The following is a 21,418-nucleotide window of genomic DNA, read 5'->3' as shown; positions in this document are numbered from 1 at the left end:
AGATAGTAACTAATAATAATAAAGGTAATAATTAAAAATTGGTTGAATTTTTTAAACTTACCAAACGATTTGCTGGAAAATATTTTGAAATATGACTTTGTTGTCTGAATTGTATTGTTGTCTGAATCCTGCAAAGAAATAACTACTAATTAATGGTTAAAGCAAAAAAGTAGCTAAAAAATATAATATTATGACAGCTCTGTCAATAATATACGAATAACGACACTTTTTTTTAATACCGTAATCTTAATTTCCCAGTCAAACTATTTTTTAAATACTTGAATTAAATGATTTTACGCGTGTATCAGCAAAAAAATATTTTTTAAACTATTAATTAATTATTAAAAAATAAAATGCAAAATAAAACAAAAACTATTGTCTAACATCTCATCACACAATAGTGTTATATGAAAAAGTGTAATGTCTCAACCGTTTACAAACTAAAATGTAGCTAGATATATAGGTGATATTTTTTCCTCTCTGGAAGGAGTATATTCTACACGGGTCGTACTATAGCCAGTTAGTTTAATGTATATCTTCTATTGAGTATTATACAAATCTCCAGGGTAGGAAGTCTATAGACTTCCTGTATACTAGGTTTAAGCCAACATAGACTCATAGACCTAGTTGAAGAATTACTTATAGGACCCTTATTGATAATTGGCCAACTATTTGGTGGAGATCTATTTGGTGGTAGACACAGATCACGTCTAGATTTTACCTCGACATTTTTATTTGTGGAGCATATATGTAGTGCTAATCGGTGAAGTGAAAATCCTTTCGATTAGTAAGAAAGTGTGCTCCTACAGGAGGTGTTTTGGAGAAACTCAAACGGCATGAGTGTCTGTGAGAGACTTTCACCAGCTGAGGAGAACAGGGGTGTGTGAAGCATCCCAGAATACGAGCAGTAGATGGTCAGAGCACAGTCGGAAGAAAAAAGGAGCCAATAGAAAAAATGTGTGAATAAAAAGTCAGTCTGATATGCAATAAAAAAGACTTTCAACCAAACTTGTAACTGTGTCATAACTAATTTGATTCTTTCAACATTTTGTTCAGCTATTCACTTTCATAATAAATATAAAACTTCATTAAGAGATTTTTTTTTTGAGTACAAGTCATAATAAGTATTGATAATTTGTGTACGAAAATTAAAGAATTTTTAAGTTTAATGATACGTATTAAAGCATAGATTATAATGTTTGGTTTAATTATAAATTTATTTGATTTAATAATTTAAAAGTCATTTATTTAGTCGTTTATTTTTGTCGCTATTATTCTTGTTGTCAATTTGAGTGTTGTATTTAATAGATTTATTGCTCGATAATTATTGGGGTCTTTCTTATCTCCTTTTTTGAAGAACATCTCCATGAACGCTCGATCATGAAGCGAATGAATGAAGATAGATGGCCAAAGAAAACTTTTAAAAACATACCACAACAAAGAAGAAGAAGGGGAAGGCCTTCAGGTACCTGGAAAGAAAATGTATAGCACTTAATGAGAGATAGAACCTAGCATATATATTATTGTGATATTTAAAGTCTTGGTGCGCCAAGCAATAATTAGCGAATTAAATTTTTTTTATTAATTAAAATTATTTCAATGATATGATTATGACTCTATCACAATTTTTAATTCTTTTATCTCAGGGTTAAAATTCGTGCTTCAATATCTATGCTATTACATGTGAAAGGTAAGGTCCAGAGAATACCGGAATAATAAAAAACACATATGATCTAACACTATATATTAAAAAAAATAATGAAATAATTCACACTCAAAAGTTTTCAATAAACAAATCTCATATAAGGATTCTCAAAATTTTGTTCTCCGTACGTGAACAATCAAAATTAATGGTACAAACAATATTAATTGAAAACTCAAAATCCAAACTATTCTAACTCTCCTAATCAAAATATTTATATCCTTTCTAAATTCCGTGTAAAAATTGTGTTATCAATAAAAGAAAAAAAAACTTCAGAACAACAAAAAATATCTCTCTCTGATGATGAGTGGTCCAAATCCTTGTTCCTTGTAGACTGTATTATCTCCTCTCAACCGCTCCCTATGTAATCAGCAATCTTACAACAGATTGTTGCAAGTATATCGTCCTTAATGATCTCCTTCAAAAGCAACAATCATTTAAATTATGATAGCCTTTCTCCTCTCGATAAACTGAATCTCTCGTTGGCCCGAGTGAAAAATGACTCTTGGAATATCTTCTCTTTACGATAAACTGAATCTCTCGTTGGCCTGAACAGTGACTCTTGGAATATAAGTAGGAAAATATGACTTACAATATTTTGCTGCTTAAGCTTCTGTCGGATACACTAACTCCACAAAAACTCACTAACATTCAACACTACTGCTTGCTACTTCTTGGGAACCACACCAGAGAACAAACACTGTTCCTCTTACAGACTTGGAAAACCAACTGACCGCTATCTTTTCTCTCTCCTCAATCTCGCTAAACTTTCTCCCACACACTTATCCCACCTTTTTCAATCTCCGCCAATCACAACTCGTCACAATTCCCCCATTTCTTCATTTCGATAACAAACAAATTTTTACCTATAATTATAAATTTCCTAAAACTTATTTACAAATAATATTTTTCTATAAATCTTAAAACTAACAAAAACCTCTTTCTAAAATATCTTCTATTGTCTTTAATCACTGCACTAATGCATTTGTAAAAACCCGTTTCAATTTGTCTTTTGTTTCACTTAAACTTATGCGGGTCACTCAAGTTTAACAAAGAAATGATTGATGTAAAGCTTACATTTTGTTTGGTACAGGTAATTCAAGGATTTAATAACTTTCCTTCTCCGAAATGTTTGTTGGATATTATCCTACTTATCTGAATTATTTTAATGTTTTTTAACTTTGAAATATTTTTAAACAAACCAATATTTTTCTCGATTTTACATATCATAACAAATCCCCGCCATTTGATCTGCCGAAAACTCTTTGTTAAATTTTAAAAATGACAAAAGTTTTCTAGGATCAAATTATTTCACTATGTTATTAAAATCTATTCATGATATTGATAGATGTCGTGAATGTTAAAAATACCCCGTATATTTCCTGTCTCTATGTGCGCTAATTCATAACTTTTTACCCCATTTTCCGTATTGACCCTATATGGACCTTCAAATATCGGCATCAATTTAGCACAAATACCATTTTGTAAATTCGACACCCTCAGTGCCTTCACTAAGACTTTATCTCCTTTCTGGAATTTGATCGGCCTTCTTCTTCGGGTTCTTTCTTGTCTTTGGAGATATTTCTCTCCACTTCGTCTCAATCTTCTTTGAACCAACTCGATCACTTCTTCGTATTGTCTGGGGGCGGTGTCTTCCCACGGTCTTGCAGGCATTGTTCCTTTCATTATATATAAAGGCGTCTCTTTGGTAACCGTATTTGGAGCACAATTCAAATAGGTCTCGATCTCCAACACTTTCCTGTCCCAATGTCGATGATGTTCTTCCGCGGCAATTCGTAGAAATTTTGTGACTTCTTGTATAAAACGCTCCGATGGGTTGCTCTGTGGATGACGGATGCTTATAAATTTTGTATCGATGCCCCTCTCTCTTAATTCACTTTTAAAACGTTCGTTCCTAAAATATGTCGCATTGTCCAATAAAATATTGTCTGGTCTTCCCACCGTTTCTATAAAATTGTCTATCTTCCTAAGTATTTCAATTCCTTTTGTGGTTCTGCATGCGTACAATTTAACATATTTTGAGAAAAGATCCACCATAACTAATATGTGTTTATTCCTTTGAGTTGTTGGTATCAAATCGCTCAACATATCAATAGCAACAATATCCAGTTTCTTCCGAGCTACGACGTTTTTTGTGACGTTTTCATTTTTAAAGTTCCTACTTTTACACTTTTGGCATGTCGCACAATTTCGAGTCACCTCTTTGGCTATTGTATAGTCCTGTCGACAAATGTAGTTCTCCCTGAACATAAGCCACACCTTTCTACTTCCAATATGTCCGTTGTCACAGTGTAACTTTAAAAAAACTTCTTTTGCCATTTGCTCCGTGATTACATAGAGTTCTTTACCATCGACCCTCTTAAAATATAGGTTATTTTCTTGTTCAGCCCTTTGCTTTTCTCTTTTATTCAATTCTTCCTGATTTTCCCTGATTTTGGCCAACGAAAATAAGCCTGCTTCTTCTCTCATTATGTTCATGCCTATGTGGAGAGTTTTGTGATCCTCTTTGCGGAATTGTTCATCTCTCGTCAACGCATCAGCCAAAATATTGTCCGTTCCTTTGATATATTTAAATTCAAAATCATATTCTTGGAGTAAAAGAATGCCCCTATGAATTCTATTATTTACCAACCTATTTTTCATTATGTGTATCAACGCTGCGTGGTCCGTTTCAATGGTGAATCTTGCCCCAAGTAGGTAAAAACGTAATTTGTTTACACAAAATAACACACTGGCAAACTCTAATTCAGTAACGCTGTATTTTCTCTCATACGTTTTGGTTACACGGGAAACAAAACATATTGGCACCTCTATATCGTCTTGTATCTGTGATAACACCCCTGCAAATTTTTTTATGGAAGCATCGGTCCTGAGAATGAAAGGTTGCTCATATCTTGGGTGGTGCACTCTTACAGCTGTGGAAAACGCTCCTTTTAAATTTTTGAAAGCGATTTCTTGTTCCGTTCCCCATTTCCATCTGATATTTTTCTTAAGTAATGCTATTAGCGGTATTTCTTTTGTACTGAGGTCTGGTATTAACTTTTTGAAATAGTTTACCATTCCTAAAAATCCCCGCAAAGTTTTTAAATTGGTTGGCCTAGGGTAGTTATTTATGACTTCAATTCTATCTTCTGCAAGACAAATCCCTTTTGTGTCTAATTTGAATCCTAAATACAATACCTCTTTTTGGAAAAACTGACACTTTTGAATATTTAATTTTAATCCGGCTTGATCAAGTTCTTCGAGAACAGTATGAATATGTCGTAGATGGCTTGTTATATCCGGTGAGAAAATTAATAAATCATCTATGTAATGTACAACAAATTCTCCATGCCTATTTAAAATTGTGTGTAATGCGCGAACCAAAGCAGCGCATGCACTTTGTAGTCCAAATGGTACTACCCTAAATCGGTACACCACTCCGTCGATAGAGAAAGCGGTATAATTTCGACACTTTTCTGCCAAAGGTATTAACCAAAAACTGTGTTTCAAATCGATTTTGGAGAAAATGTGTGATCCTGTGATTCGTCCAAAAATGGCTTCTATGTTCAAAGGCGCTTCGTATTGCGCGATTGTGTGCGAATTAATGTTTCTTGTATCTAAACATAATCGCAAATCACCATTTGATTTTTTTACGCATACTATCGGGTTGATATATGGAGAGTCACATCTTTCGATCACCTTGTCTTTGATCATATTTTCAATTTCCTGTCCGATGCTTTGCCTGTATTTATACGGGATTGGATATGTTTTCGATTTAAAATTTTCTAAGTTTTTAACTTTAAAAGAATGTTCATAATTTTTAGCCACTCGGCTTTCTTCATTAATGAGATCTCCATAATTTTCTAAAATCTTCTCTATTTCCTTCTCCATGTTTTCTCCACATATTATTTTTCTTTCATCCTCAGTTTGTTCACATGTGTTCACTGTCCGTATTACTTCTTCACAAAATTCTGGATTCTCGTCCATAATTGCCATTTCTTCTCTGTCCTCTTCCGTTATTTCTTCTTCTATTTTTTCTTTATCTTTAATTTCTATCTGGTATTCCGAGCACCATTTTTCGGCTCCTTCCATTTTTCTGCTTATAACTTCCTTTTTTTCCTGCTTTCTTTTCGAACTCTTCTTCTTTTTTTTTATTCTCTTTTCCTCTTCGGATTGATTTTTTTCTTGAGCTTTCGATTTATCCTCTACCGTCATATTGATTTCTTTATGTTTTTCTTGTCCATTTATCCTTTCAGAAAATTTTCTCCTGTCTGTTTCCTTTTCTTCTTCTATGTTGTCTGGTTCTGCTCTGATTTCCAGTTGATTTTCCGAAAAATTGATGGTGATATGTTTTTCACTCAATTCATCAATTCCCGCTATCATATCATGATTTAGATCTTCGATCACCACACATTGCATAATATAGAATTGGTCTCCCACTCTGATCCGTACTCCTAAACCTTCGTTTACTGTCGTCAATTTTTTATTATTTGCACCCACTAAAGCAACCCTCGGAATCTTATACACAAATCTGTCCATATTTAATTCTTTTACTAGTTTTTTATTGATTAACGAAATTTCCGATCCAGAATCAATCAGAATTTTAATCGCTTTATGTTTTATAAATGCATCTAAAAAAATTAGACTGGAATTAGAATTTTGTTTTTCGTTTCCCGCCAACTGTATAAACTCTCTCGGGTGACAAAATATACCGGAGAGTTTTTTACTTTTGTTTAGTGGATGCCTTATTGAAAATCCTGTCTGGATTCATTGAATACTTCTTCTTCCTCCTTTTCTATTGCCACATGATTCATCTCTCTTCTGTTTTGTCGTTGGAATCTCTGATTATTTCTATCGTCCCTTTGTTCGTGCGTATTCCTATTCGGAGGATTTTGTGCATCTCTATTCCTGTTGTGATTTTCATTTGTTCTATTTTGTGTATCATTCCGGTTATCGTAATTTTGTTGTCTATTGTAATTATTGTAATTTCTCGGCCTATATTCGTTTGCTGATCTGGGATGTCGGTTTCTCTGGTCATAATTTGATGAATACCTTCTTTCCGCTCCATTATATTGGTCATGTTGTCTTCTATTTCTCATTTCTTTTCTTTTCGCTTCTTTTAATTGAAGGAATTGGCACAAACTATCAATATCTTGATAGTTTCTCAAAATCACGTGATCTTCCAACGTTTCCTCAAAATGTCTGCTGATCATTTCTACCAGCTGTTCGGTAGAATATTTGTATTCTAGATATTTTGAATTGTTATATATCTGCAAAGCATATCTTTCTTCAGATATTCCCATTTTTTCGTGATATTTTCCATTCTGTAGCTCTTGGTTGATTTCTCTCTGTTTATTTTTCCCCCAGAAATAGTTGAGAAATTTATTTTCAAAATCTGTCCAATTTTCAAACTCATCTTCCTTGCTTTCATACCATAACGCTGCTCCTTCTTTCAAATGGTTTCTAATTGTTTCTTTGCAATCGTCAAAATATCTAATATGTTGTAATTTGGTTTTCAAATTTTTAACAAACGGTACTGGGTGTGTTTTCCGAATATCCCCGCCAAATTGTATTTTCGCCTCGCTTGTTCCATGGATGATAACTTCTTTTCTCTCTACCCCTCTTAGTTCAATTTCTGCCATTTGTTTTTCATTTTGCTTTAATCTTCTTTCTACGTCCTTCCTGTCTTCTTGTAGCGCCATTTCAAATTTTTCTTCTAACTGTTCTAATTCCTTTTTCTGGACAATCTTTATTTCCTTCATCGTATTTTGGATATCTTTTATCTCTGTCTCTTGTTTTGCATTCTTTATGGTTATTTCTTCTATCTGTTGTATCAGTTCTTTCTTTATCCCCTCAACACATCCTTTAATTTCTTGTTCATAGTTTTCCAAACGCTGCTCTATATTCCTGTTATTTAGTTCTATTGCTTGTCTTGTTTCCCGTTGGTTTTCTTCCATTGTTAGTGATGTTTCTTGTTGATTTCTATCCATTTTATCCATTTTCTTTGATGTTTCATCCATTTTCTTTGATGTTTCATCCATTTTTTGTGACTGGAGTTGCATTAGTTGTAATATTTTATCTATTCCTGATAGTTCTTTTCTCTCCTCAACTATTGTCACATTTCCTTCATTATCCGATACTTCTTCCAAAATTGTTTCATCTTCTCTGTTATCCTCCTTCCTTTCCTGCATTTTACTTTGTCTCCTTGTGACAGACATGTTGTTACTTTTTGTTATTGTTTTTGTCCCCGCCAAATGTGAAATTTTACAACACTCTATATGTTTCAGAACACGACAATATTTCTCCCCAAATGTATTAAATTTTCACGACAAATATCAAATATGCAATCAGTAAAATTCAAATAATTCCAAATAAATATCAAATGTACGATTGGTAAAGAAAATAAAATCAAATAATTCAATAGCAGTAAATATCCACTAACTACAATCAATCAATAAATCAAATTTATATTCCCTGGAAAAATTGTCAAAATACTTTCAAATTCAAATTCCCTCAATGTTATATGTTTTTATCTCTGGATCACCTGTACTTATTCCAGATCTCTTTCCCTTCCTTCAAATGTAAAGCTGCGATATTTTTAAGCCCCACGTTTTGGAAGCCAGTTATTGTGATATTTAAAGTCTTGGTGCGCCAAGCAATAATTAGCGAATTAAATTTTTTTTATTAATTAAAATTATTTCAATGATATGATTATGACTCTATCACAATTTTTAATTCTTTTATCTCAGGGTTAAAATTCGTGCTTCAATATCTATGCTATTACATGTGAAAGGTAAGGTCCAGAGAATACCGGAATAATAAAAAACACATATGATCTAACACTATATATTAAAAAAAATAATGAAATAATTCACACTCAAAAGTTTTCAATAAACAAATCTCATATAAGGATTCTCAAAATTTTGTTCTCCGTACGTGAACAATCAAAATTAATGGTACAAACAATATTAATTGAAAACTCAAAATCCAAACTATTCTAACTCTCCTAATCAAAATATTTATATCCTTTCTAAATTCCGTGTAAAAATTGTGTTATCAATAAAAGAAAAAAAAACTTCAGAACAACAAAAAATATCTCTCTCTGATGATGAGTGGTCCAAATCCTTGTTCCTTGTAGACTGTATTATCTCCTCTCAACCGCTCCCTATGTAATCAGCAATCTTACAACAGATTGTTGCAAGTATATCGTCCTTAATGATCTCCTTCAAAAGCAACAATCATTCAAATTATGATAGCCTTTCTCCTCTCGATAAACTGAATCTCTCGTTGGCCCGAGTGAAAAATGACTCTTGGAATATCTTCTCTTTACGATAAACTGAATCTCTCGTTGGCCTGAACAGTGACTCTTGGAATATAAGTAGGAAAATATGACTTACAATATTTTGCTGCTTAAGCTTCTGTCGGATACACTAACTCCACAAAAACTCACTAACATTCAACACTACTGCTTGCTACTTCTTGGGAACCACACCAGAGAACAAACACTGTTCCTCTTACAGACTTGGAAAACCAACTGACCGCTATCTTTTCTCTCTCCTCAATCTCGCTAAACTTTCTCCCACACACTTATCCCACCTTTTTCAATCTCCGCCAATCACAACTCGTCACAATTCCCCCATTTCTTCATTTCGATAACAAACAAATTTTTACCTATAATTATAAATTTCCTAAAACTTATTTACAAATAATATTTTTCTATAAATCTTAAAACTAACAAAAACCTCTTTCTAAAATATCTTCTATTGTCTTTAATCACTGCACTAATGCATTTGTAAAAACCCGTTTCAATTTGTCTTTTGTTTCACTTAAACTTATGCGGGTCACTCAAGTTTAACAAAGAAATGATTGATGTAAAGCTTACATTTTGTTTGGTACAGGTAATTCAAGGATTTAATAACTTTCCTTCTCCGAAATGTTTGTTGGATATTATCCTACTTATCTGAATTATTTTAATGTTTTTTAACTTTGAAATATTTTTAAACAAACCAATATTTATCTCGATTTTACATATCATAACAATATATATATATATATATATATATATGTATGTATATTATATACATATATATATATTTATGTATATATATATATGTATATATATATATACATACATATATATGTATATTATATACATATATATATATATATATATATATATATATATATATATATTCTATCTCTCATTCAGTGCCGTACATTTCCTTTCCAGGTAACTGAAGGCCTTCCCCTTCTTCTTCCTTGTTCTGGTATGTAATTTAAAGTTTTCTTTGGCCATCTATCTTCATTCATTCGCTTCACGTCACCATTCTACACTAGTTGTCTCGTTTTAATTCTGTCTACACTGGAATATACAGTATTTATCCTCCTTCTAATATTTTCATTTCTGATATGATCTTTTTTGGATACACCACACGCTCTACTTAGAAAATCCATTTCTACTACTTCTATTCTTTTTATATCTTTTTTAGTGATCTGCCAAACTTCCCCATAAGTAGGCTCAACCAAGATTCGATAGATTGTCAATTTCGTTTCTTGTCTAATATCTTTAGACCATAGTAGAGTTTAGAATGTTTACCGTTTTTTTTCCCTGCTGCGTTCTGTTTTCGATGTCTCTTTTGGTAGTGCCTTCTTTAGATATTATAGATCCGAGATATTTATATTAATTGCATGTTTTTGTGTTTCTAATTTCGAGTTCTGGATCTTCTTCTATTTTAAGATACTCTGTCTTTGACATATTCATATTGAGGCCCCATTTTCATATTATTTCTTTAGTTTTCTAAACATGTAGTCCATGTCTTCCTCATCATTCGCTACGTCTACCTGATCACCTGCTAAAAATAAAGTTGTTAGACATTTACCACCGCCTACGTCTATTCCTATTCCGGATACTCGTTTCCTCCACTGCTCTAGCGATGATTGAATATATATTTTAAATATGGTCGGAGATAGACAACATCCTTTGACAAGCCCCTTTGTTATTGGAAATGATTCAGATTACAAAGTTTTCTTCTTTAACGACACTTCTTGCATTTTTGTATATATTTGCCATATCATCCACATATTCTCCACTAAGACCTACTTTCGTCAATGTTTGAAACAGTTTTTTCAAAGGTACCGTATCGTATGTCTTCTGTAAATATACAAACAATAGGTAGATAGATAGATTCCTTGCCTTCCGTTTCTCGATTATCTGCTGCAGAACGAATATATTATCATCATAAAGTTCTTTAATGTTTAATGTCTATCCAAAGTTCATGTGTTATTTTCCCTCGAGTAAAAAATAAGTATATACCCTAAATTGAGAGTTTATTTGCACATCACTCCTAAAAATGGGGAATAACACATCGTCACAACTACGTCACAAATAATATTCGTAACCTGACTCGCCTGCTTGATTTATTTCCACGTACAAATTTTCACAGAAAATCCTCTCTACGACCACAACATTCATTTTTTTTTGTATTAAAAGTGTATTTTAACATTTTTCGTAATTAAAACATGACTTAAACTTGTATAATTTGATGAATAAAAATGCCACAAGCACTTTTTTAATTAATGGTCCCAAAGCTTCATTATATTACACAAATTAACTTTTACAAACTTGCTCTTTGGAGTACAACATATTCCGCTTAAAATAATTAATTAACTTGTACGAAATTTGTTGGAGGTTTGTCGTGCAGCAGACCCGGAAGGAGCGCCGGTTTAAAATGCTTTCAAACAATTTGTGGATATTGTCTTTGGGACCGACTCTTGTCACTGTATTCAAATTTAAGCAATTAGAAAGGAACAGAGGGTGTTCTATAAGGGATCTTTAAAACGATGCTGAAGACTATTACCTTAATGAAGTCGAATCTTTTAACTATAATTACCGCCATTGTCCGGGCTGCGGTCTTAGAGGATAACTAAACATCTGAACTTTGACAGGGAGGTTATTTCGGTACAGTATAGAGATAAAAAACCTTCTACGATAATTCGTAGCCAATGAAACTATGAAAATTCTGAAAGTTATAGAAACAAACACAATATATAAAAGTAATACTTACAATCTGGTTCCGAAACTGCTTTCTGGTAGGATGTCTACTTTAATTATTCTGTTTATATGAGATTAAGCCACAATTCATTATAACGGAAATTTTATTTTTAACTAACTATGCTTGACGTTTCGATTTCCACTACACAAGATAGTTTATAAATTCTGCCAAATTATATAATTAAGAATTTAGTTAGTTTAGTTATAGTTATTAGTAGGTTATGTTCTTCAAAATTTATAGTTGACCCACTTGGCCTCGATCTGGTAAGCAACAGCATGCTTATGGTTAAAAAAATATGACGGTGGTGGAATATCAAACGCTGACTGTTTTGTGTGTTTTTTTGTGCTATATATTTGTGTAATGTGTATCGTAGTTGTGGCTGTGTAACGTAGGTTGTGTAACTGGATTATATGTTTGTGTATTGTGTGTTGCATATGTGTTGTGTATAAATTGTAGATGATCTGTTTTCGACTTCCTATTACTCAGCTATTGTTGGTATATTCTTCTTATTAACTTGCAAAGCTTGCTACATTCTATAAATGGGTTTGCTACACATTTTTCTTCATTAAGTAGGAAGAGAGCTTCTTTCATAATTATTAATGCATCGTTCCATTGTACTCTGTGCTCGTTTTCCCAGGTATGTTTATGTACTGATTACAATATATTATGTACTGATTACAATACTATATTACAACATCATTCAAAACAACCAACATACTGAGAACTATCCTGGCCAAAAACCAAATTCAATAACACACAAGACAGATAAAAAATCTACGTTTGGAAAATATAAGTGCAACAATGTCTACGTGGGAGAAACCGCAAGACCACACTGACGCACACAGAAGTGTTAGAAAAAAAAACCAGCAAGAAACAAACTTGCAAAGATTTGCAAACATGCCTAAGGTAACAAGCACAATCTTGACAGAAACAGACATCACCCAAGCAGCTTTCATCCTATTTAATGAAGAAAAATATGTAACTAACCCATTAGCAGAATATAGCAAGCTCTGACTGCCAATACTAAAAGCAGAAGTCAATAACAAGACTTTACCAATTGTTTGCATAAGATCGGTTGAATAGGTTTTACGAAATTTAATTTGTTTATAAGATTTTTTGAAAAATGAGTTAATTTCTAAGGCCGGTCCAGATAATTTTACTAAATGGATCCTAATAATCTGGGGCTTATTTTCTTCTTTAAGACGTATACTAATAACCTACATAAAAAAAAGTTAAAAAAAAAATACATTTATATACATACACAAAATGATTTAATTATAAATAGCACTTTTTAAGCATATACAAATTTACAATAACTCCGTTGAAACAAATTTACAATAACTTCGTATAAAAAATATTTGGAAAGATGTTTAAAGAAAAACAAGTTCTAAAATAAAAATAGTAGCTGTGTTACGTTAATTAACAACATTAAGGACTGAAATTAACCAATTTTTACAAAAAAGTCTATTTGTTAAAAGTTTTGAACAAAACTTTAAGCAAATAAAATAATTAAAAATTGTTTAAACTGGAGTGTTGTACACAAAAATTACTGTTCGGCTAGAGTAAAAGGAATGGCTTTTTATTGTTATTTTCTTAAATATTTATTTAAAATGTAGTTATTATAAATAAGTGATATTTATAAACATTAATTAATTGTTATTGAATGCCTTTATGGTTCTAATTAGGGAATGAGCACCAGTGTAAATCTATTGAACACAATTTTTTTGTCAGCGGACACACCCACGCTGACACAGATTTTGCTCTCATGGAAAAACGACATACAGAATAAGCTCCACTAATCTAATACTAAGAAGCCCCTCAACTCAGGGTAAAGGAAGGAGAGATGGATCACATTTTAGACAACTGAAGCCTTATTCTTTATTAAATAAACATCATCATCATCATCATTATCATCATCATCATCATCATCATCAACCTGTATGCGTCCATTTCCATAGCTCTTTCTATCTGCTACGTCCTCTGCTCCGTATTACTTCTTCCTTGGTCCTGACCAATTCCATTTTAACGACGCGATTTTTTCGATAGCGTCTGTTGTTTTTGTTCTATGACGTATTTCTTCGTTTGGGATTCGGTCTCACAGAGAGACACCCAACATCTGGCGCTCCATAGCCATCTGAGTCACGTGAATCTTATTCACTACCTTTTTTGTGAGTGTTAATGTTTCCGCTCCATAAGTGAGTACAGGTAACACACATTGGTCAAAGATTTTCCTTTTGAGGCATATGGGTAGATCCGATTTAAATACATAGTTTAATTTGCCAAATGCTAACCATTAAATAAACATCAGAATCTAAAAAAAATTGTATAACATACCTTAACATTTCTGTTTGTGTTGGTATAAGTATAAACTAGAAATAATAATTCTTAAACAGTAGGAGAGATGGACCAAGTAAACCTTTTTCTTTTTAATAGCAAGGGGCTTTTCGTACTTGTTACAGAAATTAGCAAAGCCAGTACAAGTTTTATGTAACCAGCGCTTACAAAAAATACATTGTAACCAGTCTTTTTTTTACATTTTTGACAATAGTTCCCGTTGTACCAACACACTCATTTTCAACATCACTCATGTTTTTATTACCACTTGTGTCGTTTTGAGTAACATCTTCTTCATATTATGGTGACAATTCGCTTGGCTTTCTTTTACTGTTTTGTTTTTTATAGCTTTTGGGCTTTTTTAATCAGTGCTTCCTTCTTCATTCTAATAAAGTCTTTATTAGTAAGCTTTTAAGGTATTTCTTTACGAACTATCTTCACTGCTGCTGACAATACAGCCACGGATGTTACCTCATCAAGAGCCTTTCCGGGAGTTAAATCTTTATCAGTAATTGATGACTTATTTGTGCTACCGTGCAAGGTTATTTTACCGTTAATTCCAGAGGGACCTGGTTAACGAGATTCTGATCTAACTGGAAAATCTAATGTTTCTGTTTCTGATGGGATGTGTGTCAAAAATGCATATTCTGGGATAATTAACGGATAAATTCCTGTGGATTTAAATGCAGAAGCCATAATTTGGACAGTTGTCTAAGAGTTTACCAAACTGAAGGTGTTTTAGAACCTTCTTTGTGCTATTCTGTACCATAAAACGGAATTCAGCATAAAAATTGCAATTAAGTGCAGATGTTAACCTATGCTTATTTTTCCGACATCCTAAAATTTTGGAAACCGGTGACATACCATAATGCCACTCGTCTTTTTTATTTTTCCTCTTAAAATTCAATATGGGGACAAGAAAATCCCTTCTTAATTGCAGTTCTAAAGTTCGTGCAATTGAGGTGTTTTTTGCGAGCTCTCTTTTGATTGGCTTCTGTTATTTGGCGCAAGTCTCAAGAAGTGGATCAAGAATTTGCTCGTAAATAGATGAAAATAATTGATCAATAATTATCTGGAATAAAATCGACAAAACAAATGAAACACAAGGTTTTAAGTTACAATTTTCTTTAATTTTGTCTTATTTCCTATATCTTTTTTAAGTGTTTAATTTCTTGATTCTAAAATACATTTGAGAGCAAAAGAGATTGTGTAATTATCTGTTCCACAATCCTCTTTGACTATCTTTTGGAAAGCCTATCCTGTCTTTTAAATTAATTTATGAGTCAACTTTTCGATTGTGGCAGATAAAGATAAGGAACAGCATCACTCTTCAGCTTAGGTGCTTTGATCGAGATTATAGCAATTTATGCTGTAAATTTCTTTTAAAATCTTCCTGCTTTAAGTGTTTAGAACAAATCTTCGAGGTTTTAGTATTAAATTTGTCTTCACGACAAGAAGCAATGACCCGCAGTTTTTCCACTACCGAGTCCTTGAAAAACCATAAAACCTACCAGATTTATCGGCATCTTTTGTCTGATTATCACTCAAACAACTAGCTACTGCACAACGCATTTTATGTTTAGCTTATAAATTAATCCTAGCGAAAATCCCTAAAACATACAGAAGGGCTATGAGTATGGTTAAATTTTAAGTACTGACTTAATAATTATTAAACATACCTTATTTATAACTTCTTAAAAACTTTTAAACATATTCCTAATAATAATTCTTTCGCACTAAAAAGCGTATAACTCAACTTAAATCTCACATAAAATCTACAACAAACTTACCAAAGACGTCAAAAGTTAAAAAATTGATAAAATTCCTCGTATAAACAGATATATTACAATAACAGCCACTCTCATTGTGACGCCTAGAGTAGGGTATCTGCTGGCAGTGGCCTGCGCAATATCATGGTGAAGCAACTATCCTCCCGGTCCATTTTCTTGCCTTTACCCTAACTGTTATTAAGAAGGAAGATATATATTCTTAATGTACTTTTAATTTAACATAAGTATTTTATTAGTTATTTTTTATGCATTTTTAATTTAAATCTGTTAGGAATAAATATGTAATGACTGGAAACGAATGGATGGAGAGTAGTGAATCGATGTGAAGAAGAGCTATTTCGTGACGCTGTCCATGTCGCCTTTTTGTTGCGCTTCTTCTGTGACGCTTGCCTCAGCATTTTACTATAGAGGAAAAGTTATACCACGCCAGCATAGACGTTTCCCTTAAAAAAACAAATTAAATTTGATGGTAAATAACACGGTTGGATGTGGAGTTAGTTATAATATCCCTGAAAAAGTACCTTTATATTTTTAATTATTGTTTCTCTACCGTATTTTAAAAATTCATTTGGTTTGTCATCAGGTTCTTCAGCTTTTCTATGTTTTAATTTATATAGACTATCTCTGATTTCTTCTTTTTATGGTTTCTATGTTGTCATTATTGGATATCATCATCATCGTCTGCTTCAGTGGGCCCAATACTGTATACACTGCAAATTTCTTTTATATGAGATTAAATTATTTATAATTAATTATAGAGGATTGTTCCGCTTCTATTTTGTTTAACTTCTTGTACTCAGTAATTACTTTACCCTCGATCAATTCATTTCTAGTCATCGTATATTTATTCTAAGCAGGTTTACATTAAAAACTTTATAAAAAATAACTAACAAAATACAGATATTAAATGAGAAGTAAAAAACTAAAAGAATATCTGTCAAAAGATTCGATCTGCAACGATTGTCAAAATTTAAAAGTCAAAAATGTCATTCGATGACTGACAATAATTATTATTTTTAACCCTTAACAGGTGTTGTGACGTCCCACGGACTGCTGCGCTTAGGTGTCTGGATAGTACCCCCTCCACTACTTGTCATTTAGATTTGAGCTTCCCAGTACCTTTAACACAGTATATTGCTTATAAAGAATCAGTAGGTTCACTCTGCCGCCAGTCCTTTGTTCTTCATGTTCCATTTTTTTCACGCGCATTACTTCCACGCGCAGATAAATTCCAGTTTTTGATACACTGCTCAATATAATTTTTAATACACTGCTCGAAAATAAATAGGAAAAAAGTGACTTGTGGCGAAATAAAATTTAATTAGATTTTCGGAATAATGAATACTTTCCTAAATTTAGCGTTTTCGACAATTATCAATAGTTTCCCAAAAAAAATTATTACTGTTTGTCCTTCAAAATGTATTATGTTGAATCCATCAGTTTTGATTAATCGAATATTAATTTTTTGTATTCATTAGAAAATCACACTGTATTCACTGTTACTGGTGAGAAATCTCATAAAACGAAGAGCTAATGAGGAAACTAATTTCTATAGATGAAAAAATAATAATACATTCGAATTATAAATTATATTTTGAAAATTTGAATTTTACAATACCAGTTATAATAAAAATAGGATTATAAAAACACAAGTAGCGAACTATGAATACAAGTTAGAATAGAATATATATATTTTCACAATCACAACTTATTAATAACAAAATAATGAAATGAAAAAAGTCATATAGCCTAAAGATCCCTCTGTAGGATCACTACGTTCATAACGTAGTTAGTCAAACTCATATTTTTACGTACATTTAAAATTGAAAGAATCTATCTATAGATAGATAGATAGATAGAACGTTTATTGACCACTTTACATAAAGTTTGAAGTCCGTATAAAAAATACAATAAAAGATATAATAATGTAAACTTAAAATGAACTTAACCATATATATATATATATATATATATATATATATATATATATATATATATATATATATATATATAAAAGGCTAGGATGAAAAGTCACACTTAGGGTACTATGAATAAAAATAGATTTACCATAAGACAAATTTTGATTTTTTGACTTAAAGAAGGCCTCAGGTTCAGTACAAAATAAACAACTGATTGAATCCTAACATGCGACATGGCAAATGAAAGGGGAGGATATAACGAATATATTCAGATAGAAAAAATAAACAAGGCGACTATTAAAAGGGCACTACGCAGTATCTTCAATATTAATGAACGTATAACGACATACGAGATATGATAGGGTACTATGAATAAAAATAGATTTACCATATGACAAATTTTGATTTTTTGACTTAAAGAAGGCCTCAGGTTAGGTACAAAATAAACAACTGATTGAATCCTAACATGCGACATGGCAAATGAAAGGGGAGGATATAACGAATATATATAATAATAGTTTCCCGTTTTTATACCGCTGTCGCGGCTTTGGGAGTATAGCAGGGTAGTCTGCTATATCTAGGGACTACGGTATACAAGGAAGGTAACATGGCCAGTGCTACGCTTCAACCGTCTATTATTACCCCTGGTTTTACCCAAGGTACTCATTTTTATTGAGGCTGAGTCGACCTGGGGCCTATAGACATTTTTAAAATGTCTTGATGTTCTTGCCGGCGGTGGGATTCGAACCCCGGACCACCGGCTTGCGAGTCAAGCATCCTACCGCTTGCGCTACGCAGGCATGTCCCGTGAAATTCTATTGAACTATAACCGTCTATAGCGAGGCAAATTTGGTTATAACGACAGAAAATAAGATCCAAAAACGTGTTTTTTACGTTTTTGGTCGGGTCGTGGCTATAAATAAATACCTTTTCAAACAGCCCCTCAATACACTTAACTCCAGCCCGAAATAAACTTCTTTACAATGAATAAATACAACTGTTTCACATCTTTAAAAAATATGATAGAATGATACTGGACCATTTAAAGCAGTTAAAAATGACAGAGTTCTTAAAATTGCAGAAGCAATAGTTTATGTTATCCTTGAAAATACATTATGTAGTTGGAAAAAATATAAGTACATATTTTTTGTTTTAACGTATATCATTGATAATAAAAGTAAACAACTCTTTTATGTTTTAATATATTTCATTGACAATAAAACTAAATAACTTTTTTTCAAAAACGCCATTCAAACAATATTTATTAGCATCTTATATTGCTCTGAATGGCTTCACTGTAGGTAGTTAATGGTTTAGAAAATTACATATTCATATGTATGCGCAGTATTATTGTTGTCTGATATAACGAGATCGGCTTATAACGAGGTAATTTTACAATTTTTTTTTTGTAAAATATGTATATGAATGTTTAAAGTTACTTTTACGAAATAATAATTTGTTTTATGAGAAGCTACAAATTTTGAATAAAAGTATAAACTTGCCATAGTAAGTAAAATGTGAACTTGTGAATCATAAATTGTAAATTTCCGAAGAAGTTTTTATTGTATATGCTTTTAATTATTATCTTTAATTTAATTAAAATCTATGAATTTTTATATAATTTCAATGCATTTCTATAATTTTATGTGAGAGTATTAAAAAAAATGAAGATATGAAAACTGTGACACCATTTAAGCTTACATTAAATGCCAAATACAAGTTTGGTTATGATGGGTGCCCTAAACTAATCATTGCCCCAACTTTGTGTTTTGTGACTCGTTTTAATTTGGAGGTTCATTTCAGAATGTGTTTGTTCTTTCTTTTTTCTAACTAGCACTGTTGCGCACTTTTTGTCTCTCTCCTCTCTTATGGTTGAATATTTCTTCCTTTTCTATTGTCCACTCATTCTGAAATAATTTCATTTTTTCTTTGATTAGATTCATTTCTTCAGCGTTCATTTTTATGTTCAATTTCAGTTCGCTTGTACCTGCTTAATGTTTTGGTGTTCAAGAATGAGTTAAAATTTTCAGTTTTAAATTACTTTTATTGGTCTTAGTTGAAGATCTGATGTCTTGGTTGAAAAATTTAATAGTATAATAAATTCTTACTCTCACAAACAGTGCTATTAGATAATCTACCGGAAATTCCTGACAAGGTTTTGGAGGTTCTATATTGGAAAGCATATTTTTTAAATTTTTTCCAATGTCTTGACTTGTAGCCATTTCTGGAAAATATTCACAAAACACATTCTCTAGGGCATGGATGTATGTTATAAAATTCATATTGGGCATTTGTAAATTACCAAATGTATCATTTTCTGCATTTGGGTATGCCTTAAAAAAACTATATATTGTTGATTCACTCAAATCAGTTTGTTCTTTACCATATTGTAAACATGAAGGACATTTGTGTTTCTCTAAAATTTTTTTCATGAAATAGCCTCCTACATATACAAAACCATTCTTTTCGCTTATGTTTAAATTGGTGTAGTCTCTAGATTCTATTTTCAAAGATTTGAAAATATTTGGCTCAGGGAAGAGTATTTGACATCTTTCAATTACTTCTGGTGTTATATTGGCCAAAATTTTATCGAAAACGAAATAAACTTATAAAACCAACTAAATAACAACAAATAAATGAAATTTATATATAAATTACTGAAATAACTGTAATTTCTAGTTTCACAGCATAAACACAAACACGTGTTTGGGTAAAATCAATGTTGCCAAATGTAATCAATCAATGGATAGATACTTATGATTAATTATTTGAGAATAGATTAAGTCAATTAGGCAATATGATTTTTCAAACTTTAGAAGTGTGTATAGTGGCTATGTAAAGAATTTTACCATTTATGAAATTTATTTTCCTCTTTTTGAAGAACTTCTATAATAATTATTTTATTATAAATTTGAAATATTCTTTGAAACTGATGGAATATTTTAAATCTTGCAACAGCGGCATTTTTCGCCAAATCTATTGCGCATATCTTCCAGGAGTGGATTCGAAATTGGAACCGTGAAAATGCGAGAGTGAACCTACTGATTCTTTATAAGCAATATACTGTGCCTTTAAGTTCTAAGTTAGTCTGTTGTCAACCTTACGGTGGACTGTAGTGATTCCGTTCCGTTTAGTTACGCTGTGCTTGCGGTCCTCTGGACATCACGTCGGTGTGTATGTTACAAACTACAATTATATCGAATATTCAATAAAAAAATTTTGTTTATTTCTTGTAGTCAAATATGTCAAAGTATCCTGTTTCAAAACGAGTACGATACGATGATCCTAATTTTGAAAAGTAATGGAAATATTTAATTCGCTTGACTCTGATGTGGAATTGTCTGATCAGGAGGATGCTGATTATATACTCAGTGACCACGAAACCGAGTCAGGGGAATCTGCTGACGAGGAACCAGTTGATGTAGATATAATTCAAACTTCTGAAGAATCATCTTCTGATACTGAAAATGTTGAAGGCAGAAAAGAACCAAAATACTTTTATGGCCGAAATAGATTCAAATGGTCGGCAACTGCACCTAACAAAAGTGTACGAATACCAGCTCATAATCTCATAAAAATACCAACTTCCACTGTAGTAGCAGGAAAAGTAGAGCCTAT

General features: G+C 32.0%; 1 protein-coding gene across 2 annotated transcripts in view; it reads right to left on the bottom strand.

Moving 5' to 3' along the window:
- The window catches only part of LOC140445502 (uncharacterized), a 500,280-nt gene that overhangs the window by 326,002 nt on the left and 152,860 nt on the right, over window positions 1-21,418 (bottom strand). For both annotated transcript variants that reach the window (XM_072537554.1, XM_072537555.1), the window contains exon 3: window positions 62-128. The gene's annotated coding sequence lies outside the window, so the exon portion shown is untranslated. The remainder of the gene's footprint in view (window positions 1-61; window positions 129-21,418) is intronic.

This window comes from Diabrotica undecimpunctata, chromosome 7 (genome assembly GCF_040954645.1).
Source record: "Diabrotica undecimpunctata isolate CICGRU chromosome 7, icDiaUnde3, whole genome shotgun sequence".
Taxonomy (NCBI): domain Eukaryota; kingdom Metazoa; phylum Arthropoda; class Insecta; order Coleoptera; family Chrysomelidae; genus Diabrotica; species Diabrotica undecimpunctata.
This window is presented reverse-complemented; position numbering and strand designations above follow the sequence as displayed.